Source organism: Ranitomeya variabilis, chromosome 6 (genome assembly GCF_051348905.1).
Source record: "Ranitomeya variabilis isolate aRanVar5 chromosome 6, aRanVar5.hap1, whole genome shotgun sequence".
Lineage (NCBI taxonomy): Eukaryota > Metazoa > Chordata > Amphibia > Anura > Dendrobatidae > Ranitomeya > Ranitomeya variabilis.
In genome coordinates, this window is record NC_135237.1 from 160,088,085 (window position 1) to 160,109,632 (window position 21,548).

The window sequence follows — 21,548 nt, forward strand, 5'->3', positions numbered from 1 at the left end:
CTACATTCCCCTTGTACTCTACACAGCCAGAATCTGTCCCTGCTGAAAGTAAGGTTCCCCTTCCCGCATGTTATACCACCTTACACAGGGACAAAGAGGAAGGTGCAGATGAAAGTGCAGGTTCCTTCATCAGGTGGGGGGGCATACTCGTTGGCGACGTCACTGGCACAGGGCCCCTCAGAGTACGCAAAAGTGTCGCTGCTGGTGGGAGGCGCCCCCGCCATGCAAACACACCGCCGTACTTTGAGGGGCCCTGTGCCAGTGGCAATGCGAACGAGTGGGCCCCCCCCCTGCTTGCTCAGGATCACAGCACTTGCAACTTTTAAATAATTACCTTTCCCTGCAACACCGCCGTGACGTAGTCCGCATTTCCTGGGCCCACGAAAAACTTGAGCCGGCCCTACTCCCCCCACAACTTTTGCCAAATGACCCCCAATTCCCTATGCCCAACTATTATTATAAAGTTAATTAAGATTGACAAGCTTCAGAAACAAGAATGGATGTTTTTGGCATTAAAATGGGCACTGTAGGTGTTTTCCTGGCCTCCACTCACTGCCGACTATGCTTCCCCATTGACTTGCATTGGGTTTCGTGTTTCGGTCGATCCCCGACTTTTAGCGATAATCGGCCGACTGCACTCGACTCGACTCTGGACAAAATCGGGTTTCCCAAAACCCTACTCGATCTTAAAAAAATGAAAGTCGCTCAACCCTACTAGACACAGACCATGGGTAATAGCTGTGCTGTTTCTGTACAAAATAGAACCCTTAGTCCTAGATTATTACCTTAACCATTTAACGACCGCCAATATGCCTTTTAATGGCAGCAATTGAGGGTATTTATGCCTGAATGCTGCTTTCTTTTTAATGGCACTGAGAATATTTGTGTAGTGCCCCCAGGGTCAGAATTTCTCCAGGGTCTTGGCTAACGGGGAAAGCTGAGACCCCAGAGCGCATGATTTGGGTTGGTTTTTACCAACCCCAGTGTTGCGGTCATCATTATTAACGGAATAATGGTGAACGCAAAAGAGAGTCCAATTTCCCATTTAATTTCTATCTCCTCTGATGTAACCGCACATCAGAGGAGAGAGAAATGAGGTCGGTCGGTACCTCTGGAGTCCCTGTATCCCCCTGTGAAGCCCCTATGCAGCCGATGTCTTCTTCCAGAGAAGAAAATGGCAGGCGCATGTGCAGTGCGCCGGCACCCGACAACAATAGGAATTTTTTGCATTTGGTTCATTTTGATCACTGTGATAGGGTCTATCACAGTGATCAAAATAAAAAAACAGTAAATCAAACCCCCTTTATAACCCTCTTAGTTAGGTAAAAAATTATAAATTAAAAACATGCATTTATTTCCATTTTTCCATTAGGGTTAGAGTTGGGCTAAAGTTAGCGTTGAGCTAGTTAGGGTTGGGCTAAAGTTAGGGTTTGGCTAAAGTTAGGGTTAGGGTTGGGCTAGGGTTAGGTCTGGGCTAAAGTTAGGGTCGGGCTGAAGTTAGTGTTGGGGCTAGGATAAGGGTTGGTCTAAAGTTAGGGTTGGGCTAATGTTAGGGTTGGGCTAGGGTTAGGGTTGTGGTTATGGTTGGGATTACGGTTAGAGTTGGGATTAGGGGTGTGTTAGGGTTAGGTTTGCAGTTAGTGTTATGGCTGGAGTTGGGACTAGGGTTGTGTTGGGGTTAGGGTTGTGGTTAGGGTTATGGTTAGGGTTGGGATTAGGGTTAGGAGTGTGTTGGGGTTAGGGTTGAAGTTGGTGGGCTCCACTGTTTCTGGACATCAGGGTGTGTACAAACTTTTGGTCTGTACTGTATATCAAAGAAATGTTACCACTAACCTGAAGCACTATATGTCATGAAAAAATAAACTCAGAATCAGTGGGATATGTTGGAGCGTTCTAGAGCTATAACCTCATAAATTGACAGTGGTCAGAATTGTAAAAATTGTCTTGGTCATTAAGTACCAAATTGGCTCTGTCACTAAGGGGTTAAATCTGAGTCCCCTACATAAGAATTGCTTTGTTTGTTTTTTGCCTGTGTGAATTGGATGGTTGTTACTGACATCGATTGATAATTTCATGTCAATGGCACCTTTAGAAATATATTTACTTAGAAAATTGGTGATGTAATCAGTACTTATTTCACCCACTGTATTTGTATGCAGCTGTCATGCTCGAGTCCAGAGAGCCACCAGCCAGGCAAAACATTGCTGTCGTCGTCTGTATTATACGGCCGTCTAACTGCACATTTATGCTTACAAACTGTAAAGTTAGACACTGAAGTTTTTAGATTAAATCATGTCCTTATTCTCTTTAATTTCACAATATATTTTACAACGCTACATCAGTTTGGAGCCAGATTGAAATTTACACAACATGATTTGTTTTAAAATGCCAGCAAAGTTAAAAAATATGTAATGACACCACAATTGTAGTAAAGTATTTAGACATTGCGTGAATGTCATTGTTACATTTTTGCAAAAATGTAAATAGAAAGGGGAAAACTCTATAATTGTTACCATACACTATAAAACTGAAGATGAAACTATATAAAAATATACAACATACAATCTTTTTTTCTCTAACATGTTCTTTTTTACGTACATTTCTTTCAGCAGTCTTTTCAAAGTTTGTATGCTACCTGAGCTTTCATATTTCAGTTCACTCAGCTCAGTTATACAACCTTTTAACATGTTTTCACTTCTTTTCATCGTATATTATATTTCAAAGCCTAAATGAATGCTACAGAGAGACCATGGATATTCCAGTGAAGCTCCGTAGTGTACTGGTCAGGGTCATGTCAAGTTTGAAATATGAATAAGATTTCCAGATTATTGACTATACTGATTGGACAAGAAAATGACTACTGCCATTCAGTGAAATCCTATGAAGTGACAATAGTCCTACTAAGTAAAATGACTTTTCCTCTACAAAAGAAGTAATTGTGCTCTCGATCACAAATGGTCAAACTATATATAAATACTAGTAGACATACGATACAGGAATAACTACAGAGGTTTCTACCAGTACTTCATATTTAATTTGTTTTTGGTCTCAAACCTCTCATACAGTTGAGAAGCACAAATAGCATGTGTGTTTTATGACAGAGTATCTCATATCATACTTTCTTAAAAACTGCCCATCTTGCACTAGTCATTATAGGATAAATTGAGCCAAGTGTAAGGGTAAGGAAGGATAGATGCATGTTTTTATGCCTACAGTGTACATTTTCCATATTCTATTGAGTGTACAGCCCAGTGATAGGCTTTAGTGATGAGCGAGCACTAAAATGCTCGGGTGCTCATTGCTCGGGTCGAGCAGATTGGAATACTCGGGTACTCGGCCAGAACAACAAGCCCAATGTAAGTCTATGGGAGACCCAAGTATTTTTACCGCGATCCCCCCCAGGGGTCCTTTTAAGGTCTAAAAACGTCTGAAAATGATGGAAACACTGCTCAAAAGACACAGGAACATCATGGGGATCGCCCCTGGAAGCATTCCTGACTCTTAGTACACAGCTGTAAACATTTTTTTTCCGAGATTCATGCCATGGTTCCTGGTGCAACAAAAAACACACTAAAACGAAACCAAAATGGATTTTGCTGGGAAATATGTCAAGGTACATCCTTTGCAGGTTAATGACTTGCCTCTAAGGTCAAATATTTAACAACAGACCGAAAATTTCCTCCCCAAATTAAGCTTAGTTCAGATGCAGCGTTTTTGAAGCGTTTTTCAACTTTAACATTGCTTTCAACCACTACAAATGCATTCACTGGGAAATGTCATTGTAACATTTAACCCCTTAACACCCAAGGGTGGTTTGCACGTAATGACAGGGCCAATTTTTACAATTCTGACCACTGACCCTTTATGAGGTTATAACTCTGGAACACTTCAATGGATCCTGATGATTCTGACAATGTTTTCTCGAGACGTATTGTACTTCATGATAATGGTAAAATTTCTTTGATATTACCTGCATTTATTTGTGAAAAAAACAGAAATTTGGAGAAAATTTTGAAAATTTCGCAATTTTCCAACTTTGAATTTGTATGCCCTTAAATCACAGAGATATGTCACACAAAACACTTAATAAGTAACATTTCCCACATGTCTACTTTACATCAGCACCATTTTGAAACCAACATTTTTTTTTGTTAGGGAGTTATCAGGGTTAAAAGTTGACCAGAAATTTCTCATTTTTACAACACCATTTTTTTAGGGACCACATCACATTTGAAGTCACTTTGAGGGGTCTATATGATAGAAAATACCCAAGTGTGACACCATTCTAAAAACTGCACCCCTAAATGTGCTCAAAACCACATTCAAGAAGTTTATTAACCCTTCAGATGCTTCACAGGAATTTTTTGAATGTTAAAAAAAAATTAACATTTCTTTTTTCAACAAAATATTTTCTTCAGCTCCAATTTGTTTTATTTTACCAAGAGTAACAGGAGAAATTGGATGCCAAATCTTGTTGTACAATTTGTCCTGAGTATGCTGATACCCCATATGTGGGGGTAAACCACTATTTGGGTGCATGGCAGAGCTTGGAAGGGAAGGATGCAAAATTGAATGGAATTGAGATAGGACGCCGTGTTGCGTTTGGAGAGCCCCTGATGTGCCTAAACATTGAAAACCCCCACAAGTGACATGATTTTGGAAAGTAGACCCCCTAAGGAACTTATATAGATGTGTGGTGAGCACTTTGACCCACCAAGTGCTCCACAGAAGTTTATCATGTAGAGCTATAAAAATAAAAAATCATATTTTTTCACAAAAATGATTTTTTCGCCCCCAATATTTTATTTTCCCAAGGGTAACAGAAGAAATTGGACCCCAAAAGTTGTTGTGCATTTTGTCCTGAGTATGCTGACACACTATATGTGGGGGTAAACCACTGTTTGGGCGCATGGCAGAGCTCGGAAGGGAAGGAATGCGGTTTGGAATGCAGACTTAGATGGAATGGTATGCAGGCCTCACATTGTGTCTGCAGAGCCCCTGATGTACCTAAACAGTAGAAACCCCTCACAAGTGACCCCATATTGGAAACTAGACCCCCCAAAGAGCTTATCTAGATGTGTTGTGAGAACTTTGAAACCCAAAGTGTTTCACTACAGTTTATAACGCAGAGACATGAAAATAAAAAATCTTTTTTTTCCAGAAAAATTATTTTTTAGCCCCGGTTTTGTATTTTCCCAAGGGTAAGAGGAGAAATTAGACCCCAATAGTTGTTGTACAATTTGTCCTCAGTACGCTGATACCCCATATGTGGGGGGAACCACCGTTTGGGCGCATGGCAGAGCTCAGAAGGGAAGGTGTTGTGAATTAGACTTTTTTGGCTCCCTCTTGTGGTCACTAGTGATATGACTCTGGGATTGTCTTTCCTCAGTTTGGCACCCACCTGGGTCGTTAGTCCAGGGGTGTTGCTATATGAACTTCCTGAATTCTTAGTCTGGTGCCTGGCATCGTTGTAATCAGTCCTTTCTGTTTGCTCCTGTCTGCTGGTCCGGGTTCTTGCAAAATTAAGCTAAGTCTTGCTTCCTTGTTTTTTGGTTATTTGCATTGCTCTTATTTTTTGTCCAGCTTGTACTAAATGTGATTCCTGATTTTGCTGGAAGCTCTAGGGGGCTGGTATTCTCCCCCCGGGCCGTTAGACGGTTCGGGGGTTCTTGAATATCCAGCGTGGAAATTTTGATAGGGTTTTTGCTGACCGTATAAGTCATCTTACTATATTCTGCTATTAGTCAGTGGGCCTCTCTTTGCTAAATACCTAGTTCATTCTTACGTTTGTCTTTTCTTCTTACCTCACCGTTATTATTTGTTGGGGGCTTGTATCCAACTTTTGGGGTCTTTTCTCTGGAGGCAAGAAAGGTCTATCTTTTCCCTTCTAGGGTTAGTTAGTTCTCCGGCTGGCGCGAGACGTCTAGAACCAACGTAGGCACGTTCCCCGGCTGCTGCTATTTGTGGTGCTAGGATTAGATATACGGTCAGCCCAGTTACCACTGCCCTATGAGCTGGTTTTTTGTGTTTGCAGACTTGGTATTTATTTCTGAGACCCTCTGCCATTGGGGTCATAACAGGAAGGAGCGCGGTTTGGAATGCAGACTTAGATAGAATGGTCTGCAGGGCTCACATTGTGTCTGCAGAGCCCCTGATGTATCTAAACAGTAGAAACTCCCCACAAGTGACCTCATATTGGAAACTAGACCCCCCAAGGAACTTATGTAGATGTGTTGTGAGAACTTTGAACCCCCAAGTGTTTCACTACAGTTTATAACACAGAGCCGTGAAAATAAAAAATCATTTGTTTTCCACAAAAATTATTTTTTAGTCCCCGGTTTTGTATTTTACTAAGGGTAAAAGGAAACATTGGACACCAAAAGTTGTTGTCCAATTTGTCCCGAGTATGCTGATACTCCATATGTTGGGGTAAACCCCTGTTTGGGCACACGGGAGAGCTCGGAAGGGAAGGAGTACTGTTTTACTTTTTCAACGCAGAATTGGCTGGAATTGAGATCGGATGCCATGTTGCGTTTGGAGAGCCCCTGATGTGCCTAAACAGTGGAAACCCCCCAATTCTAACTGAAACCCTAACCCAAACACACCCCTAACCCTAATCCCAACGATAACCAGACCCCTAACCCGAACATGCCCCTAACCATAATCCCAACCAAACCCCTAACCTCAACACACCCCTAACCCTAATCCCAACCCTAATCCCAACCGTAAATGTAATCCAAACCCTAACTTTAGCTCCAACCCTAACCCTAACTTTAGCCCCAACCCTATCTGTAGCCCCAACCCTAACTGTAGCCCTAACCCTAACTTTAGCCCCAACCCTTGTTAGGGGTCGAGTTCCCTCCTCTGCACAGGGTGAATCTCAGTCCATCTCTGCTGCGGTCTCCCATTCTTCTCCTGCCGCAGTGGAGCCTGCTCAGCGGAGACGTCGGTCCCAGCGTCTCGCTCAGTCTGACTCTGTGCTAAGAGTTACTGCTGCCTTTCCTGCTTCTGCCATTGAAGTCGGTGCTGGGCAGCGGCGAGTAGACGCTTCTGGGTCTAAGTCCTGCTTTGCTCATTCTGAGCATGCCCAGAGTAAGATCTCTCAGTAGAGATCGAGGGTCACATGATCTGATACTGCAGCTAAGGTCATTGGCTCCTTCAGGAAGGTCCTGTAGGTGCTCACGCTCTGGTGTAGCTTCTCATTGGTCCTTCTAGGAAGGTCCTGTACGTGCTGCAGCTATTTAAGGTTCGCATGACCGCACGGCCATGCGCTAGTATTGTTCTATGTTTTGTGCTTTGCGCCAGTGTGGTCACGAGAGTATGTGTTCAGGGACCCGGCTGAAATAAGCCCCTAGAATGCTAGCACCTCCGGCGAGGAGTTTGTGTTTGAATGTGTTTAGGGACCCGGCTGAAATAAGCCCCTAGAATGCTGGCACCTCCGGCGAGGAGTTTTGTGTGCATGCGTGACCACTGACTGCTCTCTGTGTGGGCAGTTAGCCTGTGCCTCTGTGAAGCCTAACAGGGCACAGTGCTTTTCTTTCACGACTACTCGGTGAAGTAACGGAGTTAGTCCATACTGCCATATCGTGCCGCCGTTGCTAGCAGCAGGTACTCCTGCACAGTGGACCCCGGGCTGCGAACGCACCAATATCAATAAAAACATCTCTATTTATTCGGTGCGTTCCACTATCCGTAACAACCCTAACCCTAACTTTAGCCCCAACCCTAACCCTAACTTTAGCCCAAACCCTAACTGTAGCCCTAACCCTAACTTTAGCCCCAAACCTAACCCTAACCCTAATGGGAAAATGGAAATAAATACTTTTTTTAATGTTACTATTTTTCCCTTACTAAGGGGGTGATGAAGGGGGTTTTTTAGCGGATTTTTATGATTGGCAGCTGTCACACACTAAAAGACGCTTTTTATTGCGAAAATTAGTTTTTGCATCTCCACATTTTGAGAGCTATAATTTTTCCATAGTTTGGTCCACAGAGTCATGTGAGGTCTTGTTTTTAGCGGGACGAGTGGACGTTTTTATTGGTATCATTTTTGGTCATGTGACATTTTTCAATTGCTTTTTATTCCAATTTTTGTGAGGCAGAATAACCAAAAACCAATATTCATTTTGTACTCCGTACTCCTTTGTTTTACACATTGGCAGCAAAGCCAGCCCTGCTGCATAGTCATATGCACCTCATTATGCCTTGGAACCCACATACTGGATGGGCCCATGAAAATCCACTTCACAATATGCATTTTGTACTCCGTACTCCTTTGTTTTACACATTGGCAGGAAGGCGAGCCCTGCTGCATAGTCAGTCATATGCACCCCATTACGCCTTGGAACCCACATACTGGGTGGGCCCATGAAAATCCACTTCACAATATGCTTTTTGTACTCCCGTACTCCTTTGTTTTACACATTGGCAGCAAGGCCAGCCTTGCTGCATACTCATATGCATCCCATTACGCCTTGGAACCCACATAATGGATGGGCCCATGAAAATCCACTCGTATTTTTTAAATGGATGGTTCCCTCTTTGCAGAATTATTTACAGGAGAATTTGGCAATTTTATTTGCAATGTTTTTAACACTAAGGTTCAGATACAGCTTTAAATAAGGCTAATACTTGCAATATAACACAATTTTATTTCAATTTTATTTCAAACTACAAAATTCAAGGAATAGTATGATTGAATAGTGTGAGTGCGGCATAAACTTTTGTATACGTTAACATACAAAGATTATTAAGTACATATAAGGATTAAATACATATAGTGATCACGTATATATGAAGATTAACTACATACAGTATACTTACATCAAACACAAGAGGCTTTTAAACATCATCCGTATGGAATATCAGAGAAGCAAGACCAAGACAGAGAACCCCTGGGAGATTACCTACACTGCATCACTGCGTTGGCGTCCCCAATTATGCAGGTATCAGCACACTGTACATGTACAGGAACCCCAGTTTTGGCATCTGTCTTAGTCATGTTTCTCTGGTCTTATATAGTGATTTACACTATGTAGTAACTCTAGTTTCACCCAGACCTTCAAGTGGCCAGCTTTCAAGGTTGCATGAAACTGAGATATCATGGAGTCATCAGACGAGGGGCCATTAACCCCTAGAAAATAAAAGCCACAAGGATTTAGATCAAACCACCACAGGCAGAGTTTCAGTAAACCTTAATGTTTTACAATGACAAACAGCAAATATATAGAGCTTAGAACTGTTTGTGAAGTGAATAAACAAACATTTCTCAAGATTGTGTCACTATGAGCATTATCTGTCACATCTGTAAATGTTTTACAAGAAATGTAGATACAGTTAGGTCCATATATATTTGGACAGAGACAACATTTTTCTAGTTTTGGTTATAGACAATACCACAATGAATTTTAAACAAAACAATTCAGATGCAGTTGAAGTTCAGACTTTCAGCTTTCATTTGAGGGTATCCACATTAAAATCGGATGAAGGGTTTAAGAGTTTCAGCTCCTTAACATGTGCCACCCTGTTTTTAAAAGGACCAAAAGTAATTGGACAGATTCAATAATTTTAAATAAAATGTTCATTTTTAGTACTTGGTTGAAAACCCTTGGCTGGCAATGACTGCCTGAAGTCTTGAACTCATGGACATCACCAGACGCTGTGTTTCCTCCTTTTTGATGCTCTGTCAGGCCTTCACTGCGGTGGTTTTCAGTTGCTGTTTGTTTGTGGGCCTTTCTGTCTGAAGTTTAGTCTTTAACAAGTGAAATGTATGCTCAATTTGGTTGAGATCAGGTGACTGACTTGGCCATTCAAGAATATTCCACTTTGATTTAATTAACTCCTGGGTTGCTTTGGCTTCATGTTTTGGGTCATTGTCTATCTGTAGTATGAAACGACGACCAATCAGTTTGGCTGCATTTGTCTGGATCTGAGCACACAGTGTGGCTCTGAATACCTCAGAATTCATTCGGCTGCTTCTGTCCTGTGTCACTTCATCAATAAACACTAGTGACCCAGTGCCACTGGCAGCCATGCATGCCCAAGCCATCACACTGCCTCCGCCGTGTTTTACAGATGATGTGGTATGCTTTGGATCATGAGCTGTACCACGCCTTCGCCATACATTTCTCTTTCCATCATTCTGGTAGAGGTTGATCATGGTTTCATCTGTCCAAAGAATGTTCTTCCAGAACTGTGCTGGCTTTTTTAGATGTTTTATAGCAAAGTCCAGTCTAGCCTTTTTATTCTTGATTCTTATGAGTGGCTTGCACCGTGCAGTGAACCCTCTGTATTTACTTTCATGCAGTCTTCTCTTTATGGTAGATTTGGATATTGATACGCCTACCTCCTGGAGAGTGTTGTTCACTTGGTTGGCTGTTGTGAAGGGGTTTCTCTTCACCATGGAGATTATTCTTCTATCCTCCACCACTGTTGTCTTCCGTGGACGCCCAGGTCTTTTTGCATTGATGAGTTCACCAGTGCTTTCTTTCTTTCTCAGGATGTACCAAACTGTAGATTTTGCCACTCCTAATATTGTAGCAATTTCTCGGCTTGTTTTTTTCTGTTTTCGCAGCTTAAGGATGGCTTGTTTCACTTGCATGGAGAGCTCCTTTGACCGCATGTTTACTTCACAGCAAAACCTTCCAAATGCAAGCACCACATCTCAAATCAACTCCAGGCCTTTTATCTGCTTAATTGAGAATGACATAACGAAGGGATTGCCCACACCTGTTCATGAAATAGCCTTGGAGTCAATTGTCCAATTACTTTTGGTCCCTTTAAAAACAGGGTCGCACATGTTAAGGAGCTGAAACTCTTAAACCCTTCATCTGATTTTAATGTGGATACCCTCAAATGAAAGCTGAAAGTCTGAACTTCAACTGCATCTGAATTGTTTTGTTTAAAATTCATTGTGGTAATGTCTATAACCAAAATTAGAAAAATGTTGTCTCTGTCCAAATATATATGGACCTAACTGTATGTGATTGTCTGAATGCATTCGGTATTCAGTATTTTAATCTGGATTCTAAATCGCCATTTGCATATTCGTCATTTGTACATTTTAGGCAGCCAAAGTTATCGCTCTCAATGAGAGAAACTAATATAGTCGACAAAGAAATATTTGTAATGAACTACTGAGCCAAACCGACAGCATTGCTTTATCAAATTTATATGAAGTATTGTGTCCAATGTGAGCAACCAGGCAACACAAAAAGGAGCTTTTCAAGTGAGCTCTTTAAGGTACACAAATGTTATGAAGTGTTTGCCAACAAGGATGTGGTTTCACCAATGGGGGTAACCTTTTTTAAAAATATATTATTGCCATCACAGCCCCCCTTGCTCAAAATTCTGTGGCCTATAAATGTACACAACACGTTCACCCAGGTCATGTCATCGGAGATAAGGAAGAGATATTGCAGGAAACAGAGTTAAGAAGTAGGCCCAATGTAGGGGTGTGGGTCTCTGAGACTTGTAATGGAGGGCATGAGCTGACAAACAATTCCCCAATGTGGGGTCCTGTTTTTAATAAATAAAATAGTGCCATCATAGCCCCCTTGCCCAAAATTCACCGTACAGAGCAGGTTCACCCTGGTGATCTAGAGGCAGTTAAAGGACACATTGCAGGGGACAGAGTTAAGAAGTAGGCCCAATGTAATGTAATGCCCAATTCCCCAATGTGGGTTCGTGTTTTTACTAAATAAAATAGTGCCATCACAGCCCCTTGCCCAAAATTCACCATACAGAGCACGTTCACTCTGGTGATCTAGTGGCAGGTAAAGAAGAGACATTGCAGGAGACAGAGTTAAGAAGTAGGCCCAATGTAATGTAATGCTCAATTCCCCAATGTGGGGTCCTGTTTTTACTAAATAAAATAGTGCCATCACAGCCCCTTTGCCCAAAATTCACCGTACAGAGCACGTTCACCCAGGTGATCTAGTGGCAGGTAAGGGACACATTGCAGGAGACAGAGTTAAGAAGTAGGCCCAATGTAATGTAATGCCCAATTCCCCAATGTGGGGTCCTTTTTTTACTAAATAAAAGAGTGCCATCACAGCCCCCTTCCCCAAAATGCACCGGACTATAACAGTACAGAGCAAATTCACCCTGGTCATCTAGTGGTTCTGGATGATGAGGATGAGGATAAGGAGGAGAATAACAACAAACAGACCAAATCTGGAAGCGTATACCCATGTGTGGTTGTGAAGAGGTGCATGAGAATACACCTCCCCAAAAGAGAGAATGTGTGTGAGGTTATGTGTCGCTGTTTTCATTTGGTGGTGTATAGAAGTCTTTACCAATCCAGCCCTTGTTCATTTTTATAAGAGTCAGCCTGTCAGCCTTTTCAGTTGACAGGCGGATGCGCTTACCTGTTATAATTCCACCAGCAGCACTAAAAACCCGCTCTGACAGAACGCTAGCAGCAGGGCAGGCCAGGAACTCCAATGCGTAGAGAGCCAGTTCATGCCACATGTCCAGATTGGATACCCAATAATTAAAAGGCACAGAGGAATCACGGAGGATGTTTGTACGAAATGCAAGGTGCTCCCTCACCATCTTCCCAAACATTGCACTTCTTGTGACAGCACCCCTTGCTTCTGTGCCGTCATGATGGGAGGGTCTGAGAAAACTGTCCCAGAACTTTGCCATTGTTCCCCTGCCTGAGCTGGATTGTACTTCTGTCTCTCTCACTTGGACTCCTTGGTTGTACAACAAACTCTGACGTCTGCTGCCAGCATTCTCACATGGGAATTTTTTTAGTAATTCCGCTACAAGGGCCCTCTAGTACTGCAAAATTTTAGTGCACCTCCCTGCCTCTGGTAGAAGAGATTGAATGCTCTCCTTGTAATGGAGTCTAAAAGTGTCACCAACCAGTAATGAGTGTCACCCAAAATTTTTATAATGCGAGAGTCACGTGAAACGCAGCGCAATATAAAGTCAGTCATGCATGCCAGACTGCTAACAGTCAAAACTTCCGTGTCCTCACCAACAGGACAACTGACCATGTTGTCCTCCTCATCCTCCTCCTCCTCCTCCCTGTCCTCAGGCCATCACCGCTGAACAGACGGTTTCACAGATGTGTTTGTAGTACCATCTATAGCGCATGAAAGTAGCTCCTGTTCTTTCTCCTCCTCCTCCTCCTCCTCATTGCCTACCAATCCACGTTGAGAAGACATGAGGCTGGGCTGAGTGTAATCCCCCTGTATGGTTCCTAGCTCCATGTCCTAGTGCTCTCCCTGCAATGCATCCTCTTTAATTGTGAGCAGAGAGGTTTTCAGAATGCTGAGTAGTGGGATGGTGACACTAATTATGGCGTCATCACCACTCACCATCTTGGTGCAGTCCTCAAAGTTTTGGAGGATGGTACATATGTCGGACATCCATGTCCACTCCTGAGGTCTTACTTGTGGAGTCTGAACTGAAAATCGACGGCCTTGTTGATGTTGGTAGTCAACAACTGCCCTCTTCTGCTCACAAATCCTTTCCATCATATGCAGTGTAGAGTTCCAGCGCATGGGGACATCACACACCAGCCGGTGAGCTGGAAGCTGCAAACGCTGCTGAAGCACGGCAAGGGCAGCTGAAGCTGTACCTGACTTTCTAAAATGAGCAGACAGCATACTTTCACTAACAGATCTGGCAGCTCCAGGTAGCTTTTCAGAAAACATTGAACCACGAGGTCAAGCACATGGGCAAAGCAAGGTACGTGTGTGAGCTCACCTTGCCTCAGAGCCGCCACCAGGTTACGGCCATTGTCACACACGACCATGCCTGGCTGTAGGTTCAGTGGTGTCATCCAAACATCTGCCTGCTCTTTCAGTGCTGTCCACAACTCTTCTGCATTGTTTGTCACTTATGCAGATTAGCTTCAGCACAGCCTGTTGCCGCTTGGCTGAGGCAGGGCTGCAGTGCCTCCAGCTTCTGACTGATGTGTTGATTTCAGAGATGGAGGATGAAGAGGAGGAGGAGGAAGACATGCAGGAGCTGTAGACTGTGGGGCAACCCTGACTGACGTAGGGCCAGCAATCCTCGGCATGGGGAGGATGTGTTCCATCCCAAGGTCCGACTGGGTCCCAACTTCCACTATGTTAACCCAGTGTGCCATCAGTGAGATGTACCATCCCTGCCCGCAAGCACTTGTCCATGTGTCCGTGGTTAGGTGGACTTTCCCTGTAAAAGAATTGTTGAGGGCACGAGTAATGTTGTGGAACACATGCTGGTGTAATGCCGGTACGGCACACCGGGAGAAATAGTGGCGACTGGGGACCGAGCACCTTGGGACAGCCGCCGCCATCAGGTTGCAGAAAGCTTTAGTCTCAACGAGACTAAAAGGCAGCATTTCTAGCGCAAGCAGAAGAGAAATATTAGAATTTAGGACTGTGATCTGTTGGACATTGGTTGGGTATTTCTGCTTGCGTTCCAAAGACTGGGTTATAGACAACTGAAGGCTGTGCTGCGACAAGGACTTGGACGGGCTTGATGATGGTGCTGCTTGACTGTGGGCCACAACAGGTGCAGGGCTAGATGCATCTTCACATGCACAGTGTACTGAGGATTGGCTTCTATACAAAACAGTAGAAGAAGCAGTGGTGTGACCTGCAGACAGTGGTCCTGGAGCCTGGGGTTCATGCTGGTGGTGGTCAGGCTAGTTGTTTTGCTACCCCTGCTGATGCGGGCATGGCAGGTGCTGCAAATGGCCTCTTTGGGGTTATTGGCAGAGTATTTAAAAAATAACCAGACTTGGGAAGATCTAACAGTTGGAATGGCTACTTCCCTCATGTTGGTGTTAAGGGGAACGGATGCATGCCTTCTGTCTGTGGCCACCACACTGCTTCTTCCTACCTGTTGGGGTGAAATGCCTCCTTCCCCATGTGTGCTGCTGCCCTTGCTCTGCATGTCCTCCTGCCAGGTTGGGTCAGTCACATAGTCATTCACCACCTCGTCTTCCACATCCGCATCTTGCTCCTCCTCCTGACTTTCTGGCAATTGTGTCTCATCATCATCCACCTCTTCTGACGCTTTCCCATCCTCGCCTTCGTGTGCCCGGGCTGGTCAAAGCTTCGGGCATCTTTACATGCGATCTCATCTGTCCTCACTTCAAGTTGACCTGCCGAGAGTTCTGAATCTTGAAATGCAAAACTGAACAGCTCTTCAGAGTATCCAAGTGTGGGATCAGTTGTCTCAGGGCACTCAGCATGGTGGGAGGAAGGGGGATCAGGGTGAGAAATATCCGGGCCACACTCACGGCTACTCAGATTTGACCGTGGGTCTTTGTTGTTGCCCACTTTCACCTCGTCCTCTGCATGCACCATCATCATCACGTCCACTTCCCTGTCCCTTGCCCCTTGCCTTGCCCATTTTAAATGGACTACTGCACTATTTCAAATGCTCAACACAAATATATTTATTAGAAGAGAAATAATATCTGATCAGTATGCCTGCAAATCTACGATTTTTCAAACCCAAACACCAGGCAGGCCTCAGCTTGACATAACAGACTGTATTCAATTTTGGGGGGCTTTTTTGTGAAGTTAATTTATGCAAAATAGTGCTGTATATAAGTAGAGTAACAGACAGCAAAAAAAGTGGTCCACCAGCCTACAAAGCCCAAACTTGGAGCACGCAGATATATGAGGGCTGTCACGGGAATACCACACTGGCAAATATGTGGCTGTTTTATATTTTTTTATGCTACATAGTGCTGTATATAATTAGAGTAACAGACAGCAAAAAAAAGTGGTCCACCGGCCTACAATGCCCAAACTTGGAGCACGCAGATATATGAGGGCCGTCAGAGAAATACCACACTGGCAAATGTGGCCTGCTTTTTTTAAATGCCAAATAGTGCTGTATATAACTAGAGTAACAGACAGCAAAAACAGTGGCAAAATGGCCTAAAATGCCCAATCTTGAAGCACGCAGATATATGAGGCCTTTCTTGGTGAATTTAAAACACACACAAAAAAATTGTAGAACAAGGCTAGCACACACAACTATGCTACATATGCCTGAAAAACTATGACTTTTAAACAGACCTCTGTCTGACAAAACAAACTGTATATTTTTTTGGGGGGGATTAATTTTTTGGGAAAAAAAATTGCAACTAGGTATATAGTAAAGAAGCTGCAGCAGCAGACAGTTATGGAGCTTTGGGAGAGATGCAGTGGAAGCTATGTACACACATACAGTGCCTGCAGGCCTTGCACTGATGTGGATATGCCGTGCCCTGCCTACCTAGCGCTGCAATATCGGGACCCACGAATTAGCCCTAAAAAGGACTGTTGGTTTCTCAGGAGTTATGGATTTAACAGTTGCAGACCTACACTAACTATAAAAAACACGATTCTGACCCTATCTCAGCAGCAGTTCTCCCTACTCTCGCTGAATCCGGAGCAGAATGAAGCGAGCAGGGCGGCACCAGGTCTCTTATACTCGAGATGATGCTGTGTGGCCAAGCCAATCACTGCATGACCACAACAAAGATGGCTGCTGCATTTCATGGCCTGGCAGACAATCCCTGCAGCGTGATTGGGTCTCTAAAGTCCGCCAAAAATGCTGGGTGGAGACACCAGTTACCGCCGAATAATCCCGGAAATGCTCGGTGCTCGCCAAGTACACCAAGCGTAGTGGTACTCGGGCGAGTAACGAGTAGTGGCGAGCACATTCGCTCATCACTAATAGGCTTCCAACCCCAAGAATGTTGAGTCATCAATAGTGTTGAGCATTCCGATACTGCAAGTATCGGGTATCGGCCGATACTTGCTGTATCGGAATTCCGATACCGAGATCCGATATTTTTGTGGTATCGGGTATCGGTATCGAAACAACATTAATGTAAAAATGTGTAAAAGAAAGAATTAAAATAAAAAATATTGCTATACTCACCTCTCCGATGCAGCCTGCACCTTACCGAGGGAAGCGGCAGCGTTCTTTGTTTAAAATTCGCGCTTTTCTTTCCTTTACTGAAGTCCCGGCTTGTGATTGGTCGCGTGCCGACCATGTGGCCGGGACGCAACCAATCACAGCAAGCCGTGACGTAATTTCAGGTCCTTCAGGATTTTAAAATTACGTTCCGGCGTTGTGATTGGTTGCGTCGCAGTCACATGGGCAACGCAACCAATCACAGCAAGCCGTGACGTAATTTCAGGTCCTTAAGGATTTTAAAATTACGTCCCGGCTTTGTGATTGGTTGCGTCGCAGTCACATGGGAGACGCAACCAATCACAAGCCGTGACGTCACGGGAGGCTGGACACGCGCGCATTTTAAAATGGGCGCGTGTCCAGCCTCCCGTGACGTCCCGGCTTGTGATTGGTTGCGTCGCGATCAACCAATCACAAGCCGGGAGGCTGGACACGCGCGCATTTTAAAAATTTTAAAATGCGCGCGTGTCCAGCCTCCGGGCTTGTGATTGGTTGACCGCGACGCAACCAATCACAAGCCGGGACGTCACGGGAGGCCGTGTTTGGGGGCAGACAGCTGGAAGGACAGGACCCGGTATTATCAGCGGGGTAGAGCTGCCCCCACCGGTATACACAGCGACCGCCGCTACAGCAGAGGGGCCGGTAATAATCCGACGGAGAAAGAACAGAGATTGAGAGGGAAATTCGAAACCAGCAATTTAAAATGCGCGCGTGTCCAGCCTCCCGGCTTGTGATTGGTTGACCGCGAGGCAACCAATCACAAGCCGGGACGTCACGGGAGGCTGGACACGCGCTCATTTTAAAATGCGCGCGTGTCCAGCCTCCCGGCTTGTGATTGGTTGACCGCGAGGCAACCAATCACAAGCCGGGATGTCACGGGAGGCTGGACACGCGCTCATTTTAAAATGCGCGCGTGTCCAGCCTCCCGTGACGTCACGGCTTGTGATTGGTTGCGTCTCCCATGTGACTGCGACGCAACCAATCACAAAGCCGGGACGTAATTTTAAAATCCTTAAGGACCTGAAATTACGTCACGGCTTGCTGTGATTGGTTGCGTTGCCCATGTGACTGCGACGCAACCAATCACAACGCCGGAACGTAATTTTAAAATCCTGAAGGACCTGAAATTACGTCACGGCTTGCTGTGATTGGTTGCGTCCCGGCCACATGGTCGGCACGCGACCAATCACAAGCCGGGACTTCAGTAAAGGAAAGAAAAGCGCGAATTTTAAACAAAGAACGCTGCCGCTTCCCTCGGTAAGGTGCAGGCTGCGTCGGAGAGGTGAGTATAGCAATATTTTTTATTTTAATTCTTTCTTTTACACATTAATATGGTTCCCAGGGCCTGAAGGAGAGTTTTCTCTCCTTCAGACCCTGGGAACCATCAGGAATACCGTCCGATACATGAGTCCCATTGACTTGTATTGGTATCGGGTATCGGTATCGGATTGGATCCGATACTTTGCCGGTATCGGCCGATACTTTCCGATACCGATACTTTCAAGTATCGGACGGTATCGCTCAACACTAGTCATCAACAAAAAAACATTAGCAGCCTTGCAGCACTGGAGTCCTGGATTCCAACCTCACCAAGAACTTCATCTGCAAAGAGTTTGTATGTTCTTCCCGAGTTTGTGAGGGTTTCCTCTCAGTACTTATTTTTTTTCCCACACTACAAAGACATACTGATAGAAAATTTAGATTGTGAATCCCAATAGGGACCGTGCCACTGATATCTGTAAAGCGATGTGGAATTATTGGCACCATATAAGTGATTAAAAAAATAGAAATTGATGCCACTTTTTTGTGGTATCCTTCCAAAATTTATGGAAATATTTGCTTTCCAAGTTGGGTCTCCTTCATTTGTGTTGCCTTAATTTGGCACAGCACTCAGAGCATCAGGCCTACACCTGTCACTCATCCACCAGTTACTGATCAAACTTTTAGGAAGAAATACTGTTCTAAGCCCTATCCAATGCTTAAAACTGGCATGGTTTAAGGACCACGCTATTAGAACAAAGAATTAAAATTGTAAATTGTCAACTCCTGGCTGGAGCACAATATCAGCACAATAACCCAATAGGGCAGCATGGTGGCGTGGTAGTATTTGTTCCTTGTTAGTGGTGTTATTGATCTCCATGTGGTGGTAATATGTTGTTTGGTCATGGTGTGGCGATATTTATTCCCTGTATGTGGTATTATTCAGTCACTGTGGTGGTAATATGTGATCTAGTCATAGAGTGGTGGTATTTGTTACTTGTATGCAATATTATTGGTCATTTTAAAAATCAAAAAATAAATAAAAATATACATAAAATTGTATTGGATATTTTAACAAAGGTTCACCTTGTCGTGGTGGCAGATTAAAAAAATCTTTTGGCCTAAACAAAAGCTGCTGGCTATGTATGTGATCTGGTGATGGGAACTGTTAATGTGTGATCAATAAGGATGTGATGCAGAAGTGGAGTTTTTCCAAAAGAGGGAGGTGGGACTATGGAAGGTTCGAGGGGTTGAGGCGGGGCTAGGGTGGAGCCTGGGTGGAGTCTCAAGGGGGCCCAAAAAATGTTGCCAGTGTGGGGCCCCGAAATTCCTAGTGGCAGCCTATAGACATCAGTCCAGTTAGTTCATTTATAAATGTGACACCCACCCATATTGACAACTAAATGCTATCAATGGTGTATCCAGCTCTTCCAAAGATCCACTCACTATCACTTTGTATTAATTTCATGGTTTGAAGATTTATTTAAGGGAGGATAGGGTAGGGGAGATGAGACATAACTTTGCTAATTCAATAGGGCATCAAATTGCCTTGACCTGGCGTTGCCTACAAGTGATATTAAGGCCATCGGATTATGGTTTTTAGCTAATGTATCCTTTCTAAATTAACATGTTTACATATGTGTGTAAATATACATTCATCTTTTATATAAAGATTGGATTGGTGATAGTATAGAGATAGGGTTAATGTACAATCATATTGTAAATGTATAGTAATCCAAGTCAAAGAATATATTCCAACATTCCAAGCGCTGTATGTACAAAACAAACATGCAAAGGAATTTTGCTTCTTATGTTATCTAGTAGCCACCAGAGGACTAAATGAACAAATCACAGGAAACAAAAATGAATATACTGTACTTGCTTTCTGAGAGTAAAAAGAACAGTGTGAAGAGTAGATTAGATGTATGAGCATTTTCTGAACTCTCTTTTCTTCTTTGTTCTCTAGAAGGCAAACTGCTGCTTCATCTCCCTCCAGCCATTGATAATATGATTCAAAAACATCAGAGGGAATCTAACCCAAGATAGGTGCATCACTCGAGGGAGCTTGCTAGCCTTTGTTTTACAGTGTGGTTCTGCCTGGAATCATGGAGTATTTGCAAGCAACATCTTATTTCATGGCCCTGCTCCTTAATTTGAGAGATTAAGCTTAATGCTGTCCGAAGGGCTTTTCTATGAAGGTGGTTAGCAGAGTCATATTGGCACGGAAAATCAATTAATGTACTGACAGTACTGACACCACATGAAGGCCACACTTGCTTCGTTGTCGATATGTAATTATACATAAGAATTAATTATTAAAATGATTCCTTGCTTTTACTATTGTTTTAAATAAAACTATTTGTAGTTGGCATTCCTTTAGTTCACAAAGTGCAAAATGTATGAAAACTGCATACAATATTGAAATAAAGCTGATCCCTACCTAATCTCCTATCCTGAGTACTTTTCTTAGACCTAAGCTCCAAAAATTTGATGGTTATAGTGTTAGAGTATGGGGTAGCCTTTACATGGCTAGTGGGCTCACACCATTTGATTTAAATGTGCACAAGACGTTTTACATATGATATATCTTTGTGCTTTTCTTTGTTTCATTTCATACATTTGCACAGGCAGAAGATCTGTTCATCTGTTTTGAAGGATTTGTTTGATTTAGTAAATTGCTATTTTTTTTAGAAAGATCCTTTGTGAATAAAATGATCACACAGTGACCTCCCTCCTGGACCCATTGCAAAATGTGGTACTCTATGGTGAATCGTATCAGGAATTATTTAAATTCCCTGCAGCGCCACCATAAGGGTACTATCAAAATACAGTGATCATTGAGATCCTGTGTGTGTAATGTAGGATAGTACAGGTCCTTGAGAGCATGAGATACTGTATGTTGCCAAAGTTATGAGGATACTGGATGGAGGATTTCTAGTTATTAACATAGAACTCATATGTTATCATGTTATGATATGATATATGAACATGTCCAAACTAGACAACCTTTTAAGTGCCACTGCTACTAGATAAAACAGTAATATTTTCCAGGTTAATAGTAAGAGACTTTCTTTACTGGAAAAGCTGAAGATATAGAGATTACAGCTGCTGCATTATCCTCCAAAATTACAGCATTTTCAATAAATTGTATGTCATTGAATGTCCTGCAGACGGTTGTTGGTTTAGGTTCTGAGTAGTGTTGAGCGATACCGTCCGATACTTGAAAGTATCGGTATCGGAAAGTATCGTCCGATACCGGCAAAGTATCGGATCTAATCCGATACCGATACCCGATACCAATACAAGTCAATGGGACTCAAGTATCGGACGGTATCCCTGATGGTTCCCAGGGTCTGAAGGAGAGGAAA

The 21,548-nt window shown here is 43.5% G+C and overlaps 1 long non-coding RNA gene across 1 annotated transcript in view; it reads left to right on the top strand.

Moving 5' to 3' along the window:
• The window catches only part of LOC143783526 (uncharacterized), a 147,210-nt gene extending 126,773 nt beyond the window's left edge, over positions 1 to 20,437 (top strand). The window contains exon 3 of the long non-coding RNA XR_013217233.1: positions 20,147 to 20,437. This is a non-coding gene — a long non-coding RNA (uncharacterized LOC143783526). The remainder of the gene's footprint in view (positions 1 to 20,146) is intronic.
• The last annotated feature ends 1,111 nt before the right edge of the window (positions 20,438 to 21,548 follow it).